At 47.0% G+C, this 8,668-nt stretch overlaps 1 long non-coding RNA gene across 1 annotated transcript; it reads left to right on the forward strand.

Annotated features, from left to right (window-relative positions):
- Positions 1-1,765: 1,765 nt before the first annotated feature.
- LOC140422114 (uncharacterized) lies at positions 1,766-7,134 on the forward strand. Its single transcript, XR_011947262.1, has 2 exons — positions 1,766-2,015; positions 6,027-7,134. It is a non-coding gene; the product is annotated as an uncharacterized lncRNA (long non-coding RNA).
- Positions 7,135-8,668: the final 1,534 nt, after the last annotated feature.

Below are 8,668 nucleotides of genomic sequence, written 5' to 3' on the forward strand. Positions count from 1 at the left end.
ATCTGTTGATGCCGACAGCTCAAGCAAACATTTCTCCTTCTAGATTCAAATGCCGAAGATATTCAGATCCCAAGGAATCGAATAACTCTGTCAGATCTAGATGTGACGTTTGAGATTTCTCTCTGAAATTCCTCCACTTCTAATATCTTGGAAAAACAATTTACAAAAGTCAGCACTGTCAGTACAGGATAGATATTCAAAACAGACAATTCTGGTTCCTATGGAACATTCTTCCCTCTCTCATTCCCCAAAAGCTGTAAATATCCATCCAACACACTCTCCCTCCGTTCTCCCTCCCAATTCTCCTGAAGGTGCTGATTGACAGATCTATGCTCACTGCTTCCTGTCCTGGACACAGAGATCATAACAAATAGGAGCTGCAGTCGGCCATTTGGCCCACTTGCCCCATCCTTTAATGAGCTCAATGGCCAATCGACCTCAGCTCCATTTACCCACACTACCCTCATATTCCTTGGTGACTTCAATGTTTGGGGGGGGGGGGGGTGTCACAATCAAATCCAGTGACTACCTGCATGTACTTTGTGTCAGGTTGAGGTCAATGCCATCCCCCCCCTCCCCCCACTTTTCATCCCAGTCCCAGGAGATTAGATATTGGGCTCCAAACAATTCCCCCATGCTGGAGAAACTGCTCTATCTGCCATGCAGGCAGATGGCCCAGAAATGCACATGTCCAAGGGATGGGGGCCCTTAATTGAAAAAAAAAGACTGGGCTCTTTAAATTGAAAAACTAAATCTGTCTAACTCATCCTTGAATATATTCAATGACCTCTAGACTCCACTGGTCCCTGTGGAAGAGAAATCCCAAGATTAACAACCCTGTGAGGTAACAGATTACTGAAAATATATGATGTAGTTACAGTACAATATTACATTACTAGAAATAATAATAAATGTACTTTACAGAACCATAAATAATATATCTAATCTGTACCATATAACAACACGAGACATATCTCTGGCTAATATTAATTTACTGACCCTTAAATGTCAGCCATCTCCTGGGGAAACCAGCCCTTTAATTGTGAACATTGGGAAAGAGACCATTCTTTTAGCCAAATAAATGTGTCAAGCTGAGGGAGCAAAGGATGTCAATGTCTTTAAGAGAGAGAGAGGGACCTGGGCCAAGCTTTCCAGAGTCTGCACCCTCCCTGGATTCACTTCCTTTCCCTTCAGTTGCTGCAAGTGACCAATTGAAGGTCAGAATGAGAAAAGAAATGGAAAGGGGGAGAAAAGGAAGTGTTTTCCTCACAGATGTTGGAGACAGGAGGACGTTTCAGTCTGTGTGAAGCTTCATTCAATCTTATTCACACAAAGGCAGTGCTCTGATTGGCTGGAGGACCAAAGTCCTTTTGGTCCTCCCAGTTTCTCAATAGCCAATACCTGAGCAGGAAGGTCAGAGGGTGGGCTCTCCTCTGCACTGCGCAGTTCACTACCGCCCTTGGACATGCGCAGTCCCGGGCTGGGTGGAGATGGAGATCACTGGGCTAGTTCTCGCTCTGGCCGGAAGCGTCAACCGGTTGCCTGGAAACCTTGTCTGCAGGATGTGCAGGGGAAGGGAGAGGGGGAACAACAGGAGGGGTCGGGGCTCTCGTGCCCGCCCGCCGGGCCTGCGCATTGGAACCCGGAAACGTCACCGCGGAACAGTGTGATTCAGGCAGGGCTTCTTTGGGACGTCGCAATGACCCAGAGGGGCGTTCCCAGCACTCTGAGAGCAACACCTGGTCACAGAAACAAAATACTCCGGATTGGACAAGAGCTCAGCGTCGGGAGGTCAAATACCCGCCCACCCCACGTGCGCCGAGGTCCGTCCCCTCATTGTCTCCATGACGGAGATTGGCCAATAGGAACCTGTGGACGACTGGACAGGCGCTGATCCTTCAGCCAATCAGAGTCTGGGGCCTGTGTCACTGGCTGCACGGAGCTTCCTTCACTGTCTGCCCAGCAAAGCTGCTGCTCCTCCAGCTTCACACAGACTGAAACTTCCTCTCACGTCTGTAAGTAAAACCCTTTCTTTTCTCCCCATTAAATTTATGTTCTTATTCTGCCCTTTATTGGTGACTTGTTTAAATCCCCAGGCCCAGATGAGATATTTCCAGGCTGCTGTGGGAAGCAAGACAAGAGATTGCAGACACTCTGACAATTTTCAATTTTTTCTGGCCACCAGTGAGTTTAACTTGAGTGGTCAGGAAATGATTGGAAAATATTCTGAGGGACAGAATTAATTTCTGTTGCGAAGGCAAGAACTAATTAAGGATAGTCAGCATGTCTGTGTGGGTTTCACCCCCACAACCCAAAGATGTGCTGGTTAGGTGGATTGGCCACGCTAAATTGCCTCTTAATCGGAAAAAAAAAATTGGGTACTCTAAATTTATTTTTTAAAAAGGATAGTTAGCATGGCTTTGTCAAAGGAAGATTATGTCTTCTAAAGACCAACCCAAACAAAGACTGTAACAGGTTTCAAAGCAGCACTAGCAGTGCCTCTGGTTCTGCACCAGGACAAGGAGATGGAGCTGAGGTTGTGGACAGGGCACGTTCTGCACAATGTCCTCTGGCAATTTGGAGACTTGGAGCCAGACCTCTACATGCCGCTTGACAGTGAAGAGGAGACTGTCTGACAACCCAGACAATCCGCCCAGCATCTCAATATACACCCTCATCAGTGCCTATTAAAATCCTCATCTGATCCACCCGAAGCAGCACCCATCTCTGACCACACCCTCCAATGAACTGACAAGCAAACTATATTTCACCCTGTCCTGGATCCAGTCCAGTGTTTCACCACAGCTGATCCCAACTCTATAGTGGCTGCTAAGTTTGTGCAGTGTTGTATCTGAGCTGGTAGCAGTGAGGGTCAGATCAAATGGCTACCTGTCTTCATGAAGTGCTGAGCTGTTGCTCTCTCTTTTCATCTTTGACCTGCTGTGGCTGAACAGGCAGCATTTTCACGATAGGCTGAAGAGCATCTTTCTGTGCTGTAAAACTCTATGACTCTAAGTCTTTGAGTCTCTGAAAGCAGGAAATCAGAAGGGGAAAGTTGGTTTGAAGGAAGAGGGTGGGGAATTGGAAAGGAAGAGATCTAAGGTGTACACTGTGTGGAGTTTGCTCGTTCTTCCCCTGTCTGTGTGGGTTTCCTCTGGACGCTCCAGTTTTCTCCCATAGTCCAGAAGATGTGCAGGATAGGTGGATTGGCCATGAACAATTGTCCCTTAGTGTCCAAAAGGTAGGTGGGTTTAAGGTGATAGAGAGGAGGAGTGGACCTGGGTAGCATGCTCTATCGGAGGGTCGGTGCAGAAGGATTCTGTGGATTCTATTTCATTTGCATTTTCTGAGGAGGTGACAAAGCGTGTCGTTGAGGGTAGTGCAGTTAATAATAATCTTTATTGTCACAAGTAGGCTTACATTAACACTGCAATGAAGTTACTGTGAAAATCCTCTAGTCGCCACATTCTGGCGCCTGTTCAGGTGCACTCAGGTGAATTCGACATTCCGAATTCTCCTAACAAGCACGTCTTTCGGGACTTGTGGGAGGAACCCAGAGCACCCGGAAGAACCCCACGCAGACACGGGGAGCACGTGCAGACTCCATACAGACTGACCCAAGCCGGGAATCGAACCTGGAACCATGGCACTGTGGAGCAACAGTGCTACCCACTGTGTTTGAGTGCCGCCCACATGTAACCCATATAGACGTCAGTCAGGCTTTTCACAAGGTCTCACATGGGGGACTGGTCACGATGGGATCCAGGGCAAATTGATACCAAAATTGGCTTCCTGGCAGCAGGCAGAGGGAGATGGTCAAAGATTGTCTTTGTGACTGGAAGCCTGTGTCCAATGGTGTTCCACTGCGATCGGTGTTGGGTTCCATGTTGTTCGGAGCATACATCAATGATCTGGATGTGAATGTTGGAGATATGATAAGTTGGCAGATGACACAAAAATTGGGGTTGTGGGAAATGGTGAGGAACGCCTCAGATTACAGGATGATATGGACGGGCTGGTTAGATGGCAGAACAGTGGCAAATTGAATTTAATCCTGAAAAGTGCAACAGGTCAAATTTGGGTAATCTCGCCTCCTAACTCAGCAACTGGAGCTGTGTATATAGTTAATGTTAAATAAAATGTTTTGTTTTCTGTACAACTCGGTGTTATACTCTTCATTGTATCTTATTAAATACCCATATCCCCACACTCTCCTGCCACTCAACCAATTTCCTAACCGTGTCAATAATTTGCCCTCAACTCCGAGGGCTTCCACCTTAGCTAACAGTCTCTTGTGTGGAACTTTATCAAATGCCTTCTGGGAGTCCATATAAATGACATCCATAGACATTCCCCTGTCCTCTACCCTCGTCACCTCCTCAAAAAATTCAGTAAATAAGTCAGGCTGGCTGTCCCTGATCGAACAAAGTTTTTCAAAGTGTTCAGTTACCCCACCCCTAATTATACATTCCAGCAGTTTCCCCACCATAGATGTTCATAATAATAATCTTTATTAGTGTCACAAGTAGGCTTACATTAACACTGAGGGACTGAATTCAGACTGTCCGATTCACCGAACAGCACGTCTTTTGGGACTTGTGGGAGCACCAGGATAAAACCCACGCAGACACAGCAGAGAACGTGCAGACTCCACACTTACAGTGACGCAAGGCGGGAATCGAACTTGGGTCCCTGGCCCTGTATAGCAACAGTGCTAACCATTGTGCTACCATGTCGTGTTCGGCTAACTGGTCTGTAATTCCCTGTTTTTCGCCTTTCACCCTTCTTAAATAATGAATCCCTTCGCACACTAAGAGCAGGTGAATGGCTTCTCCCCAGTGTAAACTCGCTGATGTATCCGCACCGCACTTCAAAAAGTGCATTTTTCCAATCCAGAGGGACTACTCCTGAATCTAGGGAACTCTGGACGATTATCGTTGGGGCATCTACAATGTGCTCCCCGACTTCCTTTAAAACCCTTGATGGAAACCGTCAGGTCCTGGGGATTTGTCACTCTTCAGTTCCATTAATTTCCTAGTTAGTGATGGTATAGTTATGTTAATTGTGTTAAGTCCCTGTCCTCTTATCGACTATTAATTTTTTCGGGACTTATGGCAAGTTATCCTCCTTTTCAACTGTAAATACTGAGGCAAAGTAATTGTTCAGCGTGTCTGCCATTCCCCCATTATCACTGACAATATCTCCATTTCCAGCTTTTACTGGGCCTACATTGCTCTTCACACCCGCTTTCCCTTTATATAACTAAACAGTTCTTCTCATTGATATTGATGTCCCTTGCAAGTTTCCTTTCATAATCCCTTTCAGTCGCTCTTACAAGCTGCTTTGTGATCCTTTGTGAGTCCTTGTTCCCATCCTATTCGTCCGGATCTGTCCTGTGTCTTGTATTTTTGTGCGTTATTTCTTTTAGTTTTAAGCGGTCCCTAACCTCTTTATTTGTCCGTGGCTGTTTTTTTTTTTGTTAAATGGAGCCTTTTCCTCTCAGGGGGATATACTTGCTCTCTATCTCGTTAAATGTTTCTTTAAATATTCTCCACTGATCTTCAGTTGTTTGACCCATTAACAGATCTCCCCAGTTTACCGAGGACAGTCTCTGTCTCATCCCGTTAACGTCAGCCTTACCCAAGTCTAAAACTCTACTGTCTGTAACGTGCTTTTCACTTTCAAACACTACACTGAATTCAATCATGTTGTGATCACAGTTAGGCTACTAATTAAATTGGGCTCATTACTCATAACTAAATCTAATATTGCCTGTCCCCTTGTTACATCTGGAACATATTGCTGCAGGAAACTATCCCGGACACATTCCAGAAATTCACTCCCTTTCTGACAGTTGCTTGTCTGCCTCTCCCAATTGTGTGTCAGTTATAATCCCCCATTAATACTACTCTGCCTTTGCTACACACTCGCCTAATTTCGGCCTTTATACAATCTAGTGCCTGAGAGCTAACCAGACGGTCGATACACAACACCCATTACAGTTTGAGATTTTTTTTGTTCCTCAGTTCCACCTATGTGGGAGGGGATTCTCCATCCAGGCAGCCGGCCAATGGGGTTTCCCGTTGTGGGCACCCCCATGCTGTCGGGAAGTCCGTGGGCATGAGTGCGCTGCCGGCAAAGTGGAGGATCCCGCCGACGGAGAATCCAGCCCATGGTCTTCGCTGGATCCTTCCCCTCATTATATCCTCCACAGCAGTCGCCATCTCCCTGGCGCTACACTCACCTGGAGCAACTCGACAGCAAGGACTCCGACATCAGTCTCCTATTCATTGACTACAGCTTCAAATTCCGAGGTGTGCACATCACCAACAATCTGTCCTGGTCGACCCACATCAACACTACGACCAAGAAAGCACAACAGCGCCTATACTTTTTCAGGAAACTAAGGAAATTCAACACGTCCACATTGACTCTTCCCAACTTTTACAGATGCACCATAGAAAGCATCCTACCTGGCAGCATCACAGCCTGGCCTGGCAACTGCTCGGTCCAAGACTGTAAGAAATGACAGAGAGTGGTGAACACGCCCAGTCCATCACGCGAACCCGCGTCCCATCCATTGACTCTCCCGCTGCTTTGGGATAGCGGGCAGCATATTCAAAGATCCCTCCCACCCGCTTGTTCACACTTCCAACTTCTTCCATCGGGCAGGAGATACAAAAGTCTGAGAACACGTCCAAAGACGTGCAGGTTAGGTGGATTGGCCATGATGAATTGCCCTTAGTGACCAAAAAGATTAGGAGGTGTTATTGGGTTATGGGGATAGGGTGGAAGTGAGGGCTTAAGTGGGTTGGCGCAGACTCGATGGGCCGAATGGCCTCCTTCTGCACTGTATGTTCTATGTTCTAACAGATTCAAAAACATCTTTTCCGCTGTTACCAGACTCCTAATCGACCCTCTTATGGACTGACCTGATCTCTTCACACATCTCCTCCACTGAGTAGTGCTACACTCCTGTATGCTTCACCCAATGCCTGTGTCTATGTATTTACATTGTGTATTGATGTTTGCCCTGTGTATTCTCATGTATGGAATGATCTGTCTGAACTGTACGCAGATCAATACTTTTCACTGTATCTCGGTACACGTGACAATAAACAAATCCAATCCTCACCATTGAGGTGATAGTATTTCTAATCAGTAAGGCTACTCCACCCCCTCTGCCATATTCTCTGTCCCTCCTGTAAACTTTATGACCGGTATATTTGGTACCCAGTCCAGACCATCCTGCTATTTGTTTTTGGAACTGTATTGAGTTCCCAGGAGGCCTTCCTCTCCCCCACCATTTGTTAGTTTAAAGTCCTTCTGACCTCCCTATTTATCCTTTCCACGAGGACACTGGCCCCAGATCGGTTCAGGTGGAGACCGTCCCAACGGCACAGATCCCTCCTGTCCCAATACTGATGCCTGTGCCCCATGAAATGGAACCCCTCTTTCCTGCACCACTCCTTTAGCCACGTGTTTACTTCTCTAATTTTCTCATCCCTATGCCAATTTGCACGTGGCTCAGGGAATAATCCAGAGATTATAATCCTTGGGACCTGTTGTTTAATTCTGTTCCTAATTTCTGATATTCCCAAACAGGTCCTCTTTCCTAGTCTTGCTGATGTTGTTTATCCCAACGTGGACCACAACAACTGGATCCTCCCCCTCCCTCTCCAATATCCTTTCAAGCCGGTTAGAGATGCCCCTCACCCTGGCACCGGGCAGGCAACATACCATGTGGGACTCTCGGTCCTGCTTCCAAAGGATGTTATTAGTTCCCCTAATTATAGAAACCCCGACAACTACCACTTCCCCCGCTTGAATGGCCTCCTGTACCAGGGTGCAGTGGTCAGCTAGCTCATCCTTCCTACAGTCACTGCTCCGATACCCTGCCCCTCCGCGTCCGCTCCCTGGAGACGAGGTATTGGGGAATGAGAGGAAGGAATGTTCCATAGAAACTAGAATTCTCTGTTCTGAATTTCTATCCTGTACTGAGTGTTGACTTTGAAAACTCCTTTTACAGATATTACAAGAGGAGGAATTACAGACAGAGATCTCAATTGTCACGTCTCGGTCCCACAGAGTCACTCGATACCTTGGGATCTGAATGTCACCGGCCTTTGAATCTAGAAGGAGAAATGTTTGCCGAATCTGTCAGCATCAAAATATTTTAAACATCAATGTGACTGGAAAAGCACCGAGACACACACACCCCAGCGAGAGTGTTCCAGAGCACTGACTGTGGAAAGAGCTTTAAACATTTACACAGCCTGAACAAACATTGCACCATTCACAGCGGGGAGAGACCGTACACGTGTTCTGTGTGTGGGCGAGGCCTTAACTGATCGTCCATCCTGGAGAGATACGAGGAGACCCAAAACATGGAGAAACCGTGGAAATGTGGGGACTGTGGGAAGGGATACAGATTCCCATCTGAGTTGGAGACTCATCGACGCATTCACACTGGGGAGAGGCCATTCACCTGCTCTGTGTGTGAGAAGGGATTCACTCTGTTCTCCAGGCTGAAGAAACACCAGCGAATTCACACTGGGGAGAGGCCATTCACCTGCTCTCAGTGTGCGAAGGGATTCACTCAGTTAACCCACCTGCAGAGTCACCAGCGAGTTCGCACTGGGGAGAGACCATTCACCTGCTCTCAGTG

Source organism: Scyliorhinus torazame, chromosome 5 (genome assembly GCF_047496885.1).
Source record: "Scyliorhinus torazame isolate Kashiwa2021f chromosome 5, sScyTor2.1, whole genome shotgun sequence".
Classification (NCBI taxonomy): Eukaryota; Metazoa; Chordata; class Chondrichthyes; order Carcharhiniformes; family Scyliorhinidae; genus Scyliorhinus; species Scyliorhinus torazame.